This window comes from Octopus bimaculoides, chromosome 10 (genome assembly GCF_046866305.1).
Source record: "Octopus bimaculoides isolate indiv1 chromosome 10, ASM4686630v1, whole genome shotgun sequence".
NCBI lineage: Eukaryota > Metazoa > Mollusca > Cephalopoda > Octopoda > Octopodidae > Octopus > Octopus bimaculoides.
Genome location: NC_142937.1, coordinates 95,355,799 through 95,377,331, shown reverse-complemented (window position 1 = coordinate 95,377,331; position 21,533 = coordinate 95,355,799). Strand labels below are relative to the sequence as shown.

At 36.3% G+C, this 21,533-nt stretch overlaps 1 protein-coding gene across 12 annotated transcripts in view; it reads right to left on the bottom strand.

Annotated features, from left to right (window-relative positions):
* The window catches only part of LOC106877934 (histone deacetylase 4), a 203,746-nt gene that overhangs the window by 177,366 nt on the left and 4,847 nt on the right, over nucleotides 1-21,533 (bottom strand). For 3 of the 12 annotated variants that reach the window (XM_089359068.1, XM_089359062.1, XM_089359064.1), the window contains exon 1: nucleotides 61-126. The exons of 1 other annotated variant lie outside the window; for it this stretch is intronic. The gene's annotated coding sequence lies outside the window, so the exon portion shown is untranslated. Of the gene's footprint in view, nucleotides 1-60; nucleotides 295-21,533 lie in introns of those variants that run through there. 8 more of the 12 variants (XM_089359057.1, XM_089359070.1, XM_089359060.1 and 5 more) reach the window with 7 other exon arrangements.

Here is a 21,533-nt window from a genome sequence, read left to right as displayed (position 1 = left end):
GTTGCTTGGATCCACATATACTGTCCTTGGGAAAAGCAAAGCATGAATGTCACAACTTACCATGTCACTCATTTGCCTGTAACTAAGAAAGACATATCCACTGATTGGATAAGGAAAACTTTTAAAACAAGATAACTTACGTATGAGAAGAGGAGTGGGTGCGAACGAAAGGTGTGTGTGTGTTTGTGCGTAAATATGGGGGGGGGGGGAGATAGGGGAGAGAGAGAAAAGAAACAGGAGAAAAGAATAAGAGAAAATAAGTCAGAAAAGGAGTGGAACACATAAACAAGCAAATAGACAGAAGGAAAGAGAAGAGAAGAGAAAAAAAAGATAGAAAAGTGGTAGAAGGAGAGAGAGAGACTTGTCTCTGGTGCTATAAATAGACGAGTGACCTAACCTAGATATCAGCTCCCCCACCATTTGTCACTACCTCCCCCCGTACCGCCGCCAACCTAAACACAGTGGTAGCATATGTACACAGCTCTAATGGTATGTTGCAAACACGGTGTGCTTGCAGGTGATTTAGGTTTCTTCCAGTAGAGAACTGCTGCCATCTCAACACTCAGCACAATCACTAAACCACAGCCTACCCCCACCACCATTAACACGCAAGCATTTATAATTTATATATAGGTAAAGTTATAAATATACAAACGTGTCCTATCATTTGTATTTCTGTACTGAGAGCATATTGTGCGTCGTGCCACAGTAACAGACCAAATATACAGGCGTACGTCGGCACTTTACAAAGTAGTTATTCTTCTAAGTGCAAAATAGAGAAAAGTTTTGATGCGATTGAAATTCATTCATGAACGATTAGAAACTTTGCAGGGAATAAGAACGAGATAAGAGTAAAAAAAATGACGAACAAACGACGAAAACAATCCCAGGAAACAACACTTCACACTCTCTACACTCCGATAGCTACCAGATAGCAAATATATGATATATATATATATATATAGATAGATAGATAGATAGATAGATAGTAGATGTAGATATATATATTGATAGATAGATGTAGATATATATATATATATATATTATAATAATCAAACAAAAAACCAAAAACAAAAACATATCATGAGTTAATTAATCTTGACCTAAATCAGAATTTTGGACTGTATGCGGTGTTTACTCAGCTCATGTATATATATATATACATATATATATATATATATACATATATATATATATATATATATACATATATATATATTTACATATACATATATATATACATATACATATATATACACACATTTGCACATGTAACCTATTTTAAAGCATTAATGGTAGTAGTGGGATTATTTTGTTAAACATTATCATTTTCTTTTACGTCGTCAGTTACGTAATTCCAATTACAAGCCTCGTCGAAAGAGGTGGGGGTAATGCGGCAAGGCGGTCGGATGAGAGATAGAGAACAGTAGAATTGTTTACATTTCTCAAATCATTCATTCATCAACAAAAATAGCACTCAGCTAACTTAGCCTTTCCCTTTAAGCTTACTGACATAAAAGAGCAAATGAACAAACACACACCTCTTTGTACATAAATAAACGAGCAATTACCTACCATTTTCTTTTTCTTTTTAAACACGTTCTCGCAGATCCTTAAACACTTTGCTCAACACCACGATCGGTTTAACCTGTTTGAGGTTATTCAGAATTGATTTAAAATAAATATTCGTAGAATTAAATTCAAAGGAAGCAACTAAAAAGCAATGCCAGTGCCACTTTGACTGGCTTTTGTGCCGGTGGCACGTAAAAAGCATCATCCAATCGTGGTCGATGCCAGCTCCTCTGGCCCCTTGTGCCGGTGGCACGTAAAAAGCACCCACTATACTCTCGGAGTGGTTGGCGTTAGGAAGGGCATCCAGCTATAGAAACGCTGCCAGATCAGATTGTGGCCTGGTGCAGCCTCCTGGCTTCCCAGACCCCAGTCGAAACGTCCAACCCATGCCAGCATGGAAAACAAATGTCTTGGACCTTCAACATTCTCAACAAGCAGGAGACACTGGATTTTGCCCAAACAATTGATTCTAACATAGCACAAGGCCTAAATTTCAGGGAAGTGATTTATAAGAATTTGGATGAGATATGACGGCTCAGCCGTCTCTCCCCAGTTCTTATATTAATCATTAAATCCAGAAATACAACAACACGAGGGATAACGGGTAACAACAGATCAATAGTTTATTCTAAGTTGGTGTAGAGCCATTTCGTTCCTGGGTGAACAGGCATGCCGCCAGAATACCAAAGGAAGCTTCGACCACATGTCGGGGTCGAGTTGGGACAGCCTGAAAGAACGTCCTGTCGCCACAGCTGCGGGATGGATAAGAGAGAGAACGCTATTGCTTTCTCTCCACCTGTTGCATTGCGCATGCGTGCTCGGGTACTTCCAGTGACGGCTAGTCCCTTGCACATGCGCAATGGCACTTCCATTGACGGCTAGTCCCTTGCACATGCGCAATGACACTTCCACTGACGGCTAGTCCCTTGCACATGCGCAACGGCACTTCCCAAGATGGCGGCCACACGCGCCACTACAATGTCTCCCCCCCCCCCCGAGTGCATAGCACGAAACCAGGAAAGATTGTAGAGGGCGCGGAAACAAGATGGCCGCCGAACCCAGAAAACATGGCTAAAATTATACAATGAAAAAACAAAAATTGTTTTGTTAAAACAAAGAATGACAAGCTCAATAAATTTGCAAAGCAATGCTGTGTCGGATGCAATAATGGAAGCAAAACTTTTGCATCCGACACGATGTGAGTAAGAAAAAAGTTCTGTTCAACATGAAAAGTCCAGCCAGACCTAGAGATAAAGGGTCTGTGTGAAAGAAAGTTGCAAAGGTTGAAACAATATGTAATGTGTACATATTTTCTTTTAGCACGTTACTGTGCACAGAAATGGAAGAAAAACAATGTTTGTTTGTACAGAGAAATGAAATGCCGGCGGCACAAAAATGTCAAATGTATATTGTTTTGGAAAGTTTCTTTGGCCAATGCACTGTCCGGCCAGACCTAGTGACATAAGGGTCACTTGAGTTTTGTCGCAACGGCGAAAGTGGAGTGGTTTCTGGTGTGTGTGTTTGTGATGGTATTGATGTTGGTGTATGCATTGGTAAAGATGTTGACAGTGGTGTGTGTGGTGGTAATGATGTTGACAGTGGTGTGTGCAGTGTTTGAAAAGCGGGCACGTCGTCCACAGAAGTTGAGAGTTTGTCAAGGTACGCTTTTTTCAGACGGTCGGCAGACACAATCTCTGTACGACCATTAGCGTCGACCTTGAAGAAATTCAACCCAAGACTGCAGGTTGGGCGAGGCGCATAAGGCAGCCTTAAGTTGCCTATGAAATCGCTCAACCATCCTATTAGAAGCGGGATGGTAGCTGGTGGTGCGTATACAATGCCTTCGATGAAGGGAGTGGAAGATAGGCAAATTTACAATTGTTGAATTTTGACGAAGTTAAATCTAACGTCGACAAAAGAGTTTGGTCCTGCGAAATACCAAGTAAATCAATTGTTGCAGGAGAGGAAATAGAATTGACAGGGAGTCTCGTGAGAGCATCAACAGGGATGTTCTGCTTCCCTGGCAAATGACTGTGAAATATAGTCCAGGTGACTGAAAGCACGAGGAGAGAGTTTGTCTGTTTTAGAAGACAGTGTGCACATTATATGCGCGGAATCGCTGAAAAGTTGCAATAAATGGTGGAATCTGGTGATAAGCGCGAACCAGATCAATCTTGGAAAAGATTGTGGAACCATGTGTGCATAGGAGAGAGAGAGAGAGAGAGAGAGAAAAAAAAAATGTTCGTAAAACCAAAAAACAATGGTGTTTGCTTTTTTTTTTTTTTCTGTTTGTGTGAGTGTGACATATAAACACAATAATAGGCAGGCCGTCATGTAAACAAAGTGTATGTGTATACAAACATGGATGCATGTGTGTGCAAGTAATACAGAGCATAGAAAAGAGTCTATAAGGGCGTTAGAAGAAAGTCCAGACACAAGGATAGTAAATACCAGTTCGTAGTTAATGTACACAGTAGTTGAGGTGCTGTAACAAGAAGTCGAGGCCGCGTAACAGAGCCAGAGGAGAGGCACATGTCGTGAGAGGTTGTGGCTTCAATGCTACTGCCAGTTACTTGATACAGGAGTTCTCGCAGGTTGTATTCGCTGTTAACCATGGTGAAATAATTCACAAATAGTGTTGAGATAGAACCTGTGCGAGTGCTGTTGGTTGCTGTGTACGTAGCAAGAAATTGGTGTTGACCCTAAGAAGCTGGAGGCGATAAAGATGGAGGTCCGTAAGCTGCTGAACGAAGTGTTGGGTCTCCATGAGGCTATTGTCATGTCGTCGCTGGAACTGGCTGTGTGCTCTGTGGTCAGTGGCTAGACCTCAGAAGGTGTTGCTTTGTACTGTCTGTAGAAAAAAATATTGTTGACCAACCTTACGTCGTTGCTGCAAGGAAAAAAACAATACAGGCAAAAATGTTTATGTATGTGAGTGTGTGTAGTTTTTTTTTTTTTCCTTTGTGTTGTCTTGTAAGACAATAGATGGAAGCAACGTTGTTTGGTTTTTTTTTCTGTTTTTCAAGCCATGTGGAGTCAGGCGAAAAGAGAAATCACTGTTCACTCGTTTGTTCTTTTCTCGGTCTCAATTGGTGTTCAGTCATGCCACTAGAATACCAAAGGAAGCTTCGACCACATGTCGGGGTCGAGTTGGGACAGCCTGAAAGAACGTCCTGTCGCCACAGCTGCTGGATGGATAAGAGAGAGAATGTTATTGCTTTCTCTCCACTTGTTGCATTGTGCATGCGTGCTCGGGTACTTCCGCTGACGGCTAGTCCCTTGCACATGCGCAATGGCACTTCCTAAGATGGCGGCTACACGCGCCACTACAGATTCATTGGTAACATTGGTCTCCAGTACACGACTTGTCTTTTATTTTAATAATCCTAGAGAGACAAAGGGTGAAGTTGACTTTGGAATATAAAGAACAAGAAGAAATACTGGTTTCAAATTTTGGAACAAGGCCAGCAATTAAGGGAGGGTAGGGGCCAATTCAGAGGAAATGCTGCTAAGCATTTTGCCTAAAGTGGTAACGATTCTGCCAGAAGAAACATTGCCAGCTGTTTTGTCCAAATCTGCCAATCCATCATCAATAAGTTTCTAAGTTCCAAGTTCAAATAATTCTTTCTACTAAAGGCACAAGGCCTAAGGGGACTAGTCGATTACATCAACCCCAGTGTTCTACTGGTACTTAATTTACAGACCCCGAATAAATGAAAGGCAAAGTCAGCCTCAGCAGAATTTGAACTCAGAATGTAGCAGCAAACAAAATACCACTAAGCATTTCACCCGGTGTGCTAGGGATTCTGCCAGCTCACTGCCTTATTTCAAGTTCAAAGAATAACGATGATCTTTAGATATAATGAACATTGGATAAGGCTACTGACATATCATTTTACACCCACCTTCCATGTGTCCAGAAGTTGGTCAGTCCAAGTTAGTCCTTATTGGATGCCACTACCTTCAGAGGTGGGTCGGTGGAACATATTTTGTTTGTATGTTTCATTCGTGATTTGGTTTCTATGGCTGGATGCCCTTTCGATCACCAGCTTCTTTACAGAGATGTATTTTAGTATGGCACTAAAAGCAAAGACATTGTCATGTTCTCAGAACATTAATTCCAGTGACCTCTTCAGCCTGGGTTTTGCTATTTTCCCTTAAACAATGTGACCCCTATAAAATAGAAAAGGTCCAGCCGAAAATCATAATCTTTTAACTGAAAATTCAACAGTGAAATATTGAAATGGAACTAATTCTTTATCACCAAGTCATCTTGTTTGCCACAGAACAAAGAATATGAATGACGGAAGCTAAAATGTTAAGTAATCTATCACTTTTCAGAAGAGACTGGAAGACATTTCCAAACACATTTGTTATTTCAGCACAGGAATAGAGTTAAATATCTCCAAATTCCTTGAATAACTCCAGGACAGTGGTTAAGCATGTTAAAACTCTGAGTAAAAGCAATTGCTATGAAGCAAGCATACAAGTACACAATGTAATTCTAAGCTTGAAAAATTGTCTTAGTTAATTTCTTTTTATGTAATATATGAGGGTGTGTGTGTGTGTGCGTGTGTGTGTGCGTGTGCGTGTCCTTGTCTTGAAATTGAAAACAAGTGTCACCTTCATACAAATGGTGTATCTTATTTTCAATCTTCCATGAAAACATCCAATCCTAAGGAAATTATTACCTTGCTTGAAAATAAGTTTAGGCAGATGGGAATATGAAAGGCATCCACCAAAAAGGAAAATAAGCCTCAACATATTCCATCTGACCCATGCAAGCATGGAAAGTGAACATTAAAGTAGTGGTGGTGATGATGATGATGATGATGCTGTAATAATCTTTTGGCATTTTATATTAAATCCATTTTCCTACAAAGTAAAGTATGGCTTTGCTAACCTCAACAGTATTAGAATGCAAGAAACACAAGGTACTGAAATAAATTATTGTAAAATATCTCGTCTGTCTACCCCTCTTCTGTGCCAAATGTGCTGCTTGCTCTGTCCCTAATACCAACAGTTTCTAGACCAGAAAACTCATAACTTTTCAAGGTTTTCTTTCCCTTTTTTTAAAAAAAAAAACATTCGGTAATAATGGTTGGATGTAATGAAAAACAAAAATATACACCATCAGAAAGAAAAAAAAAACCCAAAACTATTTACCAATCCAAATATAAATGCTAATACTGTGTACACAAAGAAAACGAAAAGGAAAAAAATTTCTTTACATGCTTTTCCTTTATCATTGACAAAAGAGAGAAAAAGAGAAAATTCAACATAATAGGAAAGTCAATAGCTATTTTTAAATAATTCAGTTGAGTGGATCTATAAAAGAAAGTAGGAAAAATGTTGCTTTCTAATTTAAGAAATTCAGGAACAAAATGAGTTATTTAAAAGAACGACAGAAATAAGCACAAACTTCTGTGAATTAGTGAATATAATATCCATAGTAAAGCATTTTCGTTACAATCGATATACAAGAATATTTACAGAAAACTACAAACATCATGGACAGCAAATCTAAAATAATTTTCAGTTGTAAAATAAACTGTTTCATAAATAAAATGAAATTGTATATTTTCCTTCGACAACATTAATATTTTATTCTAAGAAATGCTATGAAATACCAAATGAAATTCAAAAGTAGTATGTCAGTAGAAAATTGGAAATTACGATGTTTAAAAAACATTGAAGTAAATTGGAAATGTGTAAGTTATTGAAATATGATTGGAATTAGTGTTTACAGCGAAATCAATAGCAAGTATCTTTCAATGGTTCAACTATGATTAAAAACAGTTGAAATTAGTGTTTAAATAGAAAATAGAACTAGAAACAATAGGTAACAATAACTGGTCCATAATTTTCAAAGTAAATAGAAAAGAAACACAATAAAAAATCATAATAACTTCACAATGAGAAGCAAAAAAATTTCTCTCTAAAGAAAGCAGTGAATAAACTGAGCCGTTACAACATTGCACAGAATACTCAGCAGTACTCTGACACACTGTACTCTGAGTTCAAACCTCACTGAAGTTAACTTAATTATTCCACCTTTTGGGGAAATCAATTAAAAAAAAAGTGCCAATCCAATGGTGGTAGAATAGCAGACCAGATGGCTTGCAGTATTTGTTCCAACTCTTTGCATTCTAAGTTCAAATCCAGCCATGAACTATTTGGGTGGTAGACTTAACCCATTGCTCACTTGAATACCATCACCTGGTGCCATGAGTGTCTGTAGAATAATCCAGTCTGTTGCAAGTATTTGGATCAAGGTTTCCAGCTTAAGGAAGTCTCTGCCATTCCTACCACTAGTCCCAGAAACTCTGCAAGAAATCATGGGCACTTCCTTCCCTCTTGACCAAAAGATAAAAAAAGTAATGTTATCCTAGCAATTGGCCTCACTTCTTTCCATCATTTTTACAAATCATTATTGTTATGTAACATTCTTGTCTTTCTTTGAAGGGCCAAGCATGACCATGTGAGGGTGCGTGATGACTGAGCGCGAGCATGGCTGCTGCATACCTGAGAAGTTCACGGGGGTGGGGTGGGAGGAGCAGTGAGAGCAACACATAGAATATTCAACCATAAAATCTTCCCACAAATATGTCCCCATCGAAAAGACAAATGAATGAACAAACCAACTTACTCTCTGTAGACCATCTCCCAAATGTTTGTAGATGATATTTTACTGTTTGCTGACTTGCTGTTCCCTTCTGGTTATTTCCAGTTGGAATCTAATTTCAAGAATCAATATTGTACATGGAAAACACATTCACACTGTAATTACGGAACAATTGCTCTTATGCATGTGTGAGTGAGAGAGAGAGAGAGGATAGAGTTAGATTAAGACATCCTTCACTGTAGAATAAAGAAACTTCAGTATTTACTCTTTGCCCATTTTTAAACTTTACATTGTAAAGAAAGATAAGAGCCCCTAATAGTGAAGTATTTAAAGACCATAATGCTGTCATGTATTTTTAGTTTCATTCTAGAATACAAAGCTTAACTCTCTGTAAGGCTTCAGGAAGTATCAAAGGCAAAAAGAAATTTTTATCTCAAAAAGAGTAACTTGAACAACACAAACTACATCTGACAGCCTTTCTTTAGCCACACCAACTTGTTAAAGTACATCATTACATATCAAATTGCTTTGTCACTAGGACAGTAAACCCAACACCAAGGGGAGAGGTTATGGCAAAAAAACGTTCATCAAACAAAAGCTGTTTAAGGCATGTCTACACTTGTAAAACATCAATCTAAGCTGAATAAGGGACAAAAATGTTTGCTAGTTTACTTAAAGAGTAAAATCCACTTTGGTCAATCTAGTTTTCCTGTTTTTATTCAATCTGATAAAGCACTAATGACACGTTGATCTAAAAGGTTCTACACTAAGTATTCAATAGGTTAGTCCTGTGTCTGTAGGTCTAGCTATTTCAATTACTGATGACACAGATGCCAACTAGAGGAATGTCACAGTGTTGAAATATGCAGATGACATCAAGCTGTACCTTGAAATAAAAAGAGCAGATCCTATGCGCAATAGATTTTTCCTGCAATCAGACCTGCACACAATGCATTTCTGACTGGCAACTCAAGCTAGCTGTGGACAAATGCATCACTATGCACTTTGGGAGGAAAAACCCAGCCTTTACATACTCCCTCAGCAGCACCAAATCTCAAGAAGTTTTCTAGCAAGTGTGATCTGTAAACAGTGACCTGCGTTGGACAAACCACATCTCTAAGATTGTCAAGAAGGCTAAGGGTGTACCAGCGTCACTCAGGAAAACCTTTGTCAGCCGCTCTCCAGCTATTTATTTAAAACTGTATATGGCAATGTAATGGTACGTCCACACTTAGAATTTGCATCAACAGTCTGGAACCCCTATCTTGCTCAGCATATAGAATTCCGGAAAACTGTTCAGGAATGTGCAACAAAACAAATACCCACCGTCAGACATCTACCCTGATTGGTGTAAGTGTAGAATAGCAGACCAGATGGCTTGCAGTATTTGTTCCAACTCTTTGCATTCTAAGTTCAAATCTAGCCATGAACTATTTGGGTGTCCATGCCCAGGGAAGCAAGACGTTCAGACGTCTGGCAACTGACTTGGTAGACACCCACAGGGTTATCCACCATCTTTCCAACAACAACCTTGGACACCTTTTTTGAATTCCATATGTGAAACACTTGTGGACATGCTCACAAAATCAAAAAACATTTGTTCACACTCAGACTTGTTGAAGCATGGAATAAACTGTCTGTATAAGTCATTGGCTGTCAAGACACTCCATGCTTCAAAACTTCCATGCTTCCTGAAATCTGCCAACAGCACACCTGGTGGCATTTTTTGTATACAGTGTTCAGGTGCACTACAACTGTTCTTTTATAGGAGTGTTTATGAGATCCAGCGCTATAATTTTTACCTTTTGATTAAAAATTTTCTCTGCTACAACCTTTCTATAATTAATTCAGTGGAGCAGAAAGGTTATTTCAGCTGATATGAACTACTTGCAAATAAAAGTAGCCCAATTAGTACAATACCATTTCAACATTCCTTTTAAATACAATGATGTAGACTAACACCAGATGAACTCTAAGCATTGCAATTGATGCTGTGCATCATTAAGGTAGGAACAAAATGAGAATCAAATCATATTGTGACAACCACTGATTAAACTTTTATTTTATTGAATTATTTTAAATGTAGTTATGAAAAGTCGGTGTCCATTTGGAAAAATCATCTGGGAGTATATATTAGAATTACGCATAAAAAATAATATAATATCACAAGAAAAAGAATAAGTATGTAAAAAATTACAAAGAAGAATGTGTTGCAAGGGGCCTGTGATTCTACAGCTTTCCAGCTATTTCCATGTTAATTTTGGCCGCTGTATATCTGAATCTTTATCATGTCCCATCTCTTACCTCTCTCTCTTTGCCAATATTATTTAATAAACAAGCATCAAATCATCATAAAATACACAACCACAAAAATATAGATTTTAAGATGTGTGTGTGTACGCACGCACATATATGCATTATATGCACGCACACACACATATATAAATGTGCATTTCATTGCAATAATCAATAACACAATCTCACTTGATTACTATTAATTAGACTTCTTTGATAATTACAGTACAGCACTAGCTGATAAACTGAAAATCAATCAATTAATTAGCGTATTTCTTCTTTTGTTTATCCCACCAGTTTGTTTCTATTTACATCAGCTTTTATATCAGTGTTTCATCTTCTGTGGTGCCCTGATGTTACTTGCATTTGAACTCTGCAGTTGAAATTGTAGCTCCCCTTTACACTGTTTCTTTCCTTTTTTTAATGAACAACAATGTTATCTCAACAAACAACAGGCATGAGATATTTTTATTGTTAAACAACATCTGCTTTCACCATCGTTAAAAAAAAAAAAACCGAAAAGAATTGTATAAGGCATACATGTTCATGCATATTGATGCCAAGAACTTGCTACAATATCAGCTTCATGTGGATCCGAAATAATATAAAACCTGCCCCTATGGAGGTTTATTGATAAGAATTTTTCAGAGGGAAAGTTCATAAATCTTTATTCAGAATCCACAACTGGACTTGATAATCATTTCACAATGATTTATAAATCTGTTCAAACAGAGCAAAATGCAAAATTTGTAAATTCTCCCAGCATGTCAAATTCATTGACAACCACCAGTGCGAAGTTGTACCATGTTAAGAAACGTTTATGAATGCCATCCCAGCTTGAGCAGATGCATACTGGCTAATAATGCTTTCTAGTTTTGACACAAAGCCACCACCACCACCACCAATTTTGAGGGGAGGAGGTAAGCTGATGACATTGACCCAGGTTCTTAACTGGTTCTTTACTTTAAAGTCAAACTTGATCTCAGAGAGGATTTGAACTCAGGATGTATAGTGATGGAATAAATGCTGCAAAGCAATGTTTCCAACACTAACAATTATTCTACCAGCTTGCTGCTTTGGAGTCGTTAATAACAAATGAAGATTAAATGGATAGAAGCGTTTTTTTTTTTCTTTCTTTTATTATAAAACAACAAAATAGATGGAGGTTAACAGACCAGAAAAATTTATCATGGATAAAAATATTAATTTAAAAAATGTAGATCTATAACACAGAACAATTTCCATATTTTAATTTTTGATTAATACTCAAATGGTTTTCATTAGATTTACTGATGTTGCAAATTCTAAAGGGCTGACTGCTTCATGCCGATTTCTCAATAAAATGGTCTGTTAGTATCTCTGCTTTTTTTAGAACAGTATTGCAAGAGTTTGCTGTTGGTGTTCAGTAATCTGCAATTATTATTAAAACACTAAGACATGCCTTCAAAATAAGCATGTCTGGCTCACTAGATTTAGCAGAGCCATTTTTTTGTACAAATAACTTTCTAAATATGCTCTCATTATGAGTCAATATTGTTTTGACTTGCAGTTATTGATTCATGCAAAGTAATATAGAATGCAGACTATTCTCATTCTGCAATACGAAGAATGTTGACATAGCATTGATCACAAAGACAAACAAACCTCTAAGACTGTCAAGTTAAAAAAATTTTGTAATTTATTCTCTATTTCCAAAACTTGCTCTTATAATGACTATTTTTTTCCAAAACTATCACAGACTATTTCTAACTAGCATAATAATTGTCTACTGTCTTTTACTTTTCATTTCACACCAAATTCTTGCATTTTATTATTAATTATTAAAAAAAAGAATTATTTGTAGGATTTTAAAAAATTTTTATTCAAAATCTAATTTTAACTCTATTGTAAATAAGAATTATTGCAAAGGAAGAAATAACGGATCTATTTTAAAACGGGGGCCACAGTTTTCATTAATGTTTTACGTAGTGTTTTTGGTACCGAAAGACTTCCAAACTTCGTATATTTATCTATTTTGTGTTATAGAACAGAAAAATATTTTTGTATTCGAATTTATTTCATGTAAAAAATTGTCTTATTTCGATAATTTCAACCAATCACTGACAAGTATTCAGTTGTTTACATTTACTCCTTTGGCTGATTAAGCAGTGTAAAGCGTATTTAATCTCCATAGCTTCGTTTTATTTGCTTTTTTCATTTTAAATTTGCTTTCTTCATTTTCTTTTTTTTTTTTCCTTCGTTTTATTTGCTTTTTTCTTTTAAAATTTGCTGTTTTACCCTAACCCTAACCCTACGGTTAGAGTTAGGGTTAGGGTTAGGGTTAGCCTATAATAGAAAGGTTTATTAGCTACTGCCAATATGCTTCAGCCATTTTTTGACAAGGAAATAATAATTTTATCACCGATAGAATTGTTTCAGAATCGTTTGTTTATGTAGTCGGCACTTAATGTATATCGGCTGAATGGACGTCAGTGATTGGTTGAAATTACAGAAATATGACAACTTTAACATGGAATAACTTAGGGATTTCTTTTTTTTTTTTAAGAAGACTAAGAGAAAAAGATGTTTTATATGACACATTCTACCAGTGTTCCAAGTTTCAAAGTGTTTCGTTAAGAAAATACTGTGGCCCCCCCGTTTTAAAATAGATCCGAAATAACATATTTAATTTTAAGAGTGTGTGTGTGTGTGCATGCATGCACCCATACATGTGCTCTTTTCAAAGTTGTGGGCCATAATTTTGCATCTTGGTACCTGAAATTTTGCAAATTACCAAGTAATTAAGTGATAGGCTACACTGCTTAATGAGAAATTGATTTTTAGGTTCAAACAGAAAATGTGACAATACTTGGTACATTTTATAGTAACATCAACACAAGAATGGGTGTCTGCTATTAGACAACCCCCCCCCCCCCCCATCTTACTCTCTCTCTCAGTCTTTATTTTAAGCTACTGTCCTCTTCGACAAGAAGTTTGCAATGTGAATTATAGGCGCAGGTGTTATGGCTGTGTGGTAAGTAGCTTGCTTACCAACCACATGGTTCTGGGTTCATTCCCACTGCGTGGCACCTTGGGCAAGTGTCTTCAACTATAGCCTCGGGCTAATTTAGTCAGACACTTAATTAGAATAAGAAAACACAACATAGAATATTGGAGAAAGCTATAACCAAGTGACGAACACAAAATTACAAGAGTCAGGCTAATAATATTATAAACCAAAACTGTCGTAAATAAAACAATAGGTTTAAATAGACAAGCAAACCTGGTTATAAACTATGGCAGCAGTATAATAAATTTGAAGTTAAATGAATTGAGGAGCTTAGAGAGAAAAATGAGAAAACTAGTCTGCCTTAGTTCATCAAGTCTAAAAGGTTATAGACATAATTTAACTATCAATGAGGCAGAAAGGAAACAGTTGGATATAAATAGATAAATTATCCTAAAGCAAGCACTGTAAGGTTAGAAAAATACTCAAAAGTGAATAAAAGTTGGCTAAATGTAATAAGAGAACATAAAAGAATAAAACATCATCATCATTTTAATGTCTATGTTCCATGTTGGAATACACACACACACACACAGAAAATAATAATAAAGTACAAATCAGAAGCTAAGTGCACTGAGGAAAGAGATAATAAAAACAAAGAGAAAAGGTAAAGAAAAAGAGAAAAAGCAAACAGGAAATCCAAAGCATACTAATAGAAATAGAGTGTGGGGGGAGATACTATCTATAGTTAGTATCTAACAATGCTGGAGGGAGAAATGAGCCAATATGAATAGAAAGAGAAACAATGGTGAAAGAGCTCTAGATTAAAAGACAAAAAACAGGAGATGTACAGAGGATCAATTCGTAATAAGAGGGGAGGAGTAGCAAAATGCAGTAATTAAACAGAAGCTTAATGTCAACCAGCCATAGACCATGTAGTCAATATGTAGCAATAATGGAATCTCTGGTTATTCAGTTCTGGCAAAAGTAAAAACCATGCACAACAATGACAAAATAGGGAACTAAACTGAGATGTGCAACAAAACACAAGAAGAGGAAATGAGTGAAATGCATAGGAAAGGGCAATTGAGGGTTATTATGTCAGTGTGGGAAATGCTTCGCCTGACAAAGGCCCTAAACAATCATGAAAATGGCTGGCTCAGTGGTTAAGGTATTTGGCACATGACCAAAAGGTCATGAGGTCAATTCCCAGTGGTAAGTTGTGTCCTTGAGCAAGACACTTTATTTCCTATGGCTCCAGTCCACTCAGCTGGCAAAAATTAGGTGTACCTGTCTTTCAAAGGGTTAGCTACATTACATTCTCTGTCATGCTGAATCTCCCAGAGAACTACATTAAGGGTACGTGTGTCTGTGGAGGGAAGTTGTGGAAGACATGGGACAAAGTAATGAAGACTGATTTCAAAACGCTGAGCCTTACGAAGGAGACAACAGAGGACCAAGATATGTGGTGCATTGCTGTACTCAAGATAACCTGCCCATCACCACAGAATGGAGATCATAAAAACCAAGTTGCCACATAAAAAGCATTGGTGTGGGTGCCACAGAACAAGCACCCAGCACAATCTGTAAAGTGGTTGGTGTTAGGAAGGGCATCCAGCAGAACAAACCAAGCCAAAACACAAAAATGGAACCTGGTGGAGCCCCTGGTCTTGCCAGTTCCTGTCAAGCCATCTAACCCATTCCAGTATGGAAGACAGACATTTAATGTTGATGATGATTATTATCTTAGACACCTTCTACACAAGATTCTCTCAATACAGTAACACATCCTAGATATGATCTAGGACAGACATCTCTTAAATGATTTTCCCCAATACTAGATGATCTGCACTGCCCATAATCTAAACAGTCAACCCTTAATGCTCAAGGGCAATGCTAAAAACAGCACCACAATGACCAATAAAACTATAAAAATCTGTCTATCTACAGAAGCGGACCTAGTGGTGGGATAAAAAAAATTTGCAGGAAATTTTCTGAAAAGCCAACAATACAACATTTTTTTGGCAGTGGCACAAAGCCAAATCTTTGCAGGGAATAAATATAGTGGAATGACTCAACAATAGTACATTACTGGTATGTGTTTTACCAACAGGTGTGATATGAAAAGAGGAAAGGAAAAAAAAACCCCACCTAAAACAGATTTGGATTTAGAATGCAAAAAAAATGCCATTGATGTAGTACCAAAGTTCAAAGAATTTGGCAATCTGATATCACATGGAAACAAACTGTTGCAGCACTGTTGATACGAGCACTGAACCAATTCAATCCTGGCACCATCACATACAAAAATATAAACCAGTGCCATTCCTCCCAGAAAGCAAAAAGGAATGTATATTCTACATCTGATGTATAAAATGTTTGGAAAATGGCAAAACTCAATGTTGTCAGTAACAGGTGAACCAGTACTTGACAAAAATGATAACAATCTAAATAAAGAGCCAGGCTTGCAAATAGAACAGTAAAAACATACAGGGACACAATATGTTTCTATTCCACATGCATAATTTGCAGCAACACACTAACCATAAAATGAAACTCTGACCATATACTCATATAAAATTTCAAAAAGAAAATAGATCACTGGACTCAAACCAACTAATTTAAGAAGATAGATTTCCAAAGTGAAAACAGTAGAAATTGCAACAGAACATGTCTAAAAGAAGAATACACCATGATAACATAAATATCAAACATAAAATGGCTGACAAAAATAAAAACATTGAGAACACAAACCATAAAAAGAAGACTAAAATGTATAAAACAAATGAAGTAAATAAAAGTAGATTTGTAGGAGACCTACAGACTGCTGATCAACGAGAGGTAAACCAGAGCAAAGCAAGCATAACTGGAAATATAAGAAAATATGAATGAGACTGAACAATAGGGAATTCTAAACAAAGGTGAGTTTCTGGGAGTTACTGGGTCTTTTAAAGTCCATACTGATCCCTACTAACCACACAATTTTGGTCACCTATGCAATGACCATCTGCCTATACTGAGCTAGAAAAAGAAGCAAGCCAGAGTTATATGTCAATACCAATGTCCCTGGCCGTGGCCTCTGCATCACACTGGTTCATGAACCAAAGCACAATCTATGGCACTAAAACTCAGCCTTGGTCTTGAAGACCAAGCAGATACTTCCACATGCTCGGTTACAGCCAACAGCAAGGACAGTGTCTCACATGGCAATCAAATATTCTTTTACTTGCTTTGTTGGGGATACACTGAAAGCCCCTCCATTTTTCAAGGGGTACAAGCATGAACATTTTTTCTCTACACTCTTTTGTGACATTGTTCTTCTTCCCCTGACTGGATTTCATTTAAACCCCACAGAATTGCCTAGTTTTGACAAAACTGCAAAGTGTGTGTGTGTGTACGTGCATGCGCACGCATACCTTAGCCAAAACTACAACTCACAACGTTGTCACAAATGTCACAATGTTGTTTTGTTGCTTTTTTTTTTTAATTCTAGAATGTGTGCTTTGCTGTAAAATATTTGGGTTCATTTCCATTTGTCTTTTATAGTGAGATACATGCATGCATCATAGACGAAACAAAAAAATTAGCAAAAGAGTTTTTTTAATAATATCAGAATAAAATAGGGAAGACACAAACTAGGAAGTAACAGGTATTATAAAACAGCAGATATCATGAAGGCTTTTGGAATTGACAGTGTGCCAAATATTTAGCCAAAATATCTAAAAAGAACTGGCAGAACATTTTTTTAAAGTATCAGCCATGGAAGCATCTACGTAGTTACAAACAGAAAACTCATTTGAAGCCTTACAAATAAAAAATTTTAAATGAAGAAATATCAGATTCCCAAAACTACAGGTCAAAACTAGCCTGTCTACAACTTATAAGATTTCTTTTAGTGTAACTGTCAGAATCACTTCCTACATTTGGGTTCCAACCAATTTGTAGTAGCATGTAACAAAAATTAAATGCTTATCATCATAATAGGAGGGTCTAAAAAAAAAACAAAAAACATTCAGATACATTGATAATTACAAATTCTTTTTTTTCTCCTACCATTTTAGAGAAGCTATATTTACAAATATAAATTGCATAGCAGAAAAGTATTTTGTTTTTTATTTTTTCCCCTTTTTGTTTGCAAAATGAATTTGAATAAAAAAAATTAAAGTACACAACACTGCAGGCTGCAGTGAAGAGATTTATTGAGCTCTATTTCATGTAATATTATAATTGTTGTTGTTGTTACTGATAACAGCATAAATTAAAACGTGTATAGATATCTATCAAGGATTAAACAGGGAAATTAGGTTTCAAAAAACAAATTCTCATTTTTGGTGAAATTATTTCTTTTTAAAATAAACACAAAGTTCTGATGTTAAATATTCCTAGAGATGAAAATTTGCAACCTTCATACACTTGATTTTCTCAAAGCTAATCAACTTGGAATCAAAACAAAGCTGTGATTCTATTTGTTGGAAACTCAGAGAAACTTATCACATAAAATTAAATGGAAAAGAAGCATTTTTTTGAAAGAATAAAACATTTCTAAAAGTAAATTCTGTGAAAGGGAAAGGAAGAAGGGCAACATCAGCATTGTTTCAAGATATACTTTTCCATGTCAAATAAGTATCAATATTATTGATTATTTAAATGACTGAATGATTGGTTTTACAGAGATTTCATCTGAAAATGGCATTAAGCTTACTTTATTACTCTTTTAAAGAAAAAATCTACTCAAAATTTTATTACTGTTAACTATGGAAAGCAATTTTATCTTTTGTAGAGGTATGCCAGATTTCAAATTAGTTTTTGCTAAGGTCTATCAAAATTTATTATGAGGCAATGGGACTCACAGAAAATACAAATTCTATTTTTTGGTAGACAATCAACGTCAATGCTAGAATCCTCCTCCTCCTCCTCATTTTTACATCCAATATTTCATGCTTGCATGGGTTAGATAAAGTTCATTGAAGCAGGTTTTCTATAACCAGATGCCCTTTCAGTCACCAACTCTCATCCGTTTCCATGCAAAATAATTGGACTCAAATCTTCTAAAAGTTTTCTAGCAGGCAATGTAACATCATCAGCAGCAGCAACAACAACAAAATGGAACAATTCAATAATTCTTTTTATAGGAACTAAGTGAATGCACAGTAAAGTATTTATTTTTGGCCACTTAATTTAAAACTGAATGGGATTTCTTTTTCTAAAATTAAACAAATAAAGACAAACAAAACCAAAAAATTATAATCTATTATAATGATACTAAAGCTCATTTATAGACAGGTGTATATAGATAGGTTATTAGTACAACGTATAGGAATGTAGGACATACATGGGTGTGTGTGTGTGTATGACATATAGGGATGTGTGAGTGTTTGTATGTTGTACAAGTATGCTTATACAACATACATGGATGTATGTGTTTGTATGTTATATGGCTGAGTGTGTGTGTGTGTGTCTGTGTGTGTGTGTGTGTGTGTGTGTTGATAGTAGCTAGTTTTTGAATATTTTGTCTAGAGAATTGGCAGAGTTATTTACATGTCAAACAGAATGCTGCATGGTATTTGTTCTGATTCTCTGTGCTCTGAGTTCAAATCTTGCCAAAGTCAATTTTGCCTTTCATCCTGTCAGGGTTGATAAAAAGGTACCAAACTAAAGCAGGTTATTAGCAGAACTGGAAGACAATGCCTTGTAGTATTTGTTCCAGCTTGTTGCATTCTTAATTTGCAATCCCACCATGACCTATTTGGATAGCAGACTCGACTCCTTGCCCAGTTTAACATCCCACCTGGTATTCAGGTGCCTTTTGGAATTTATTCTTTTGGAAGCCGGGTTTTGGGTCCATCGTTAAAATTCCTCCCTTCTACTAGTCTTGGCTTCCTAAAAAGGGTCATGGGCAAAGTTTTGGTCAACTGATTAAAAAGATCATTTGTGGAAAAGAGTGAAATTGGTTCTAAAAAAAGTCTATGACTTGGACACATTCTTACAGTAAATAATTGCAAAGAGTGAGAAAGTGCAAGATCTGTTCCTAAGGAATTATGAAAACATCTGAATACACTGAACAATCCAACTTGTGGAAAGAAAAAAAAATCAAAAGCAGTAAAATCAGATGCAAAAATATCAGCAAAAATAGAAAGAATCATTCCAGAAATATTTGACTTCTTCATTGGTTAAAATTCCCAATAGTCTGAAATAGAAATATTTCTAGTATGTGTGAGAAAATCTATTTTCAGATTCAGCTTAGTGATAAAAATATCGTGAACAATTGTTGTGGTTTTGTTTTTAGAGCTGTTTCAATATTCCTGAACAAACCAATTATAGAAAATTGATTTATATTTTGAGAGTGATACTAAAATCTGTAACATTGCACTATCATTAATAATGAATTTACAACCAGCTCCAAATGCAAGTTGATGCAGTGAACTGCAGAGTAAATAAGCAAGCAAATACTGAAGCGTAAACACTGAATTTCACCTGTGCAGCAAATTCAATGAAGTTTTAAGTTGGTTTAATTATAGCAACAGGGACAAAACTTTTACTTTGTTTCGAAGCCATGTACTTGGCAAAAGCAAAATATCTAAAAGAAACTGTTAAAAAGTAATAAAAAAGACAATGGGATCAGCTATGACCCTTTTGGTATCAATTTACCTGAGGCTGATCCCTGGCTCTATCGTATAAACTTGTTTTAAAGTGACCTAAATTAAAGCCTTATCGTTAATTTATATTCCAAACACCAGAATAATAATGACAAATTTATTTTACTAAATACTTTGTTATTTTCAAAATTAATTGACACAAAGCAGAAATATGGTAACGAAAGGGTTAAAATTTTAGTTGACTTTCAGCTTGAGAGAAGGGTAAGTTGTTTCTTTTTCTTCTTGCAGCGATTTGTAGGAAGGCTATTTGTAGCCCAGTGGTCAGGACTCAGAGTCATAATCTCATGAGTTTGACTCCCCTGTACCAAATGATACATTGTCACTTTGAGCAAGGCACTTCCTTTCGTGCTACTCCAGTCTACTAAGATAAAAACGGGTAGCACTCTTCCAATGATACAACCTTCCCTCCAGATGTCCTCGATGCTGGACTTTGACTACATTGGTACCTAATTAGTGAAAGCAAGGCACATGCAACCAGGTTATACTGACTTGCGAGTGATGGCTAAAGTAGTCGCTTGGTTACTTTATTGGATTGTTCAGGTTGTGTCCATTGCCATCATAGGCTCTCTGAGAATGAAAGATCAAGATGGTTAATGTTCCTCTTGGAGGGAATTCCAGAGGGTTGTTGGCATGAAGGATTGAGTCTGGTGGTTAGTGTAAGGAGTGATGTGGATCCAACATGAGTAGTAGAAGGAAACGGCATAAGCGAATCAGCAGAAGCTGAGTAGATGTGAGGAAAGCAGCCAAGTTGCAAAAGGACCAAAAGGAATAGAGAGAAAGGTAGAGAGAAAAGACATCATGGAGAATAAAGTGACTTTCAAAAGGTTTTACAACAGTAAAAACTTCATACAGAAATCAATAACCTTTAGAGGCCATTCCAATGTGGTAAGATTGGTGTCGATTCTACAAAAAATAATGGAGGCCCTCTTTTTTGCAAGGAATTAGAAGCCTAGCTGCCCTTTGGGAGCTAAGAGCTAGCAGACCTCACGATGCAAAATGTTGTCTTCTATGTCCCTAATGGTTGTCTACATAAGATTGTAGTCGTGGGAGATTTTCTCCAAATGAGAATTCACATTTAATGTTTATCTGTTCAGATGCAAAATACCTACAACTGTAATGTTGAGGGTTGTCAGTTTGATTATGTGAGGTACACATTAGTCATCTGCTTAGCAATATGAGGTACATTTCAGTCCAAGGTAGTCAGTATAAAACGAGCAAAACAGCAACCAGATAATTGATTTGAAAACTCAATCATAAAATGAATTCAGTGAATAAAATGTTACAATTCAAGTTTCAGGATCTCTTGAATGTTCTTCGAGGTGTGACATCCATATAACATGCATTATGGTCTCCTTGAAGCCGATGAGTATTTTATGCGTTTTTTCCTTTTTTTAATGAA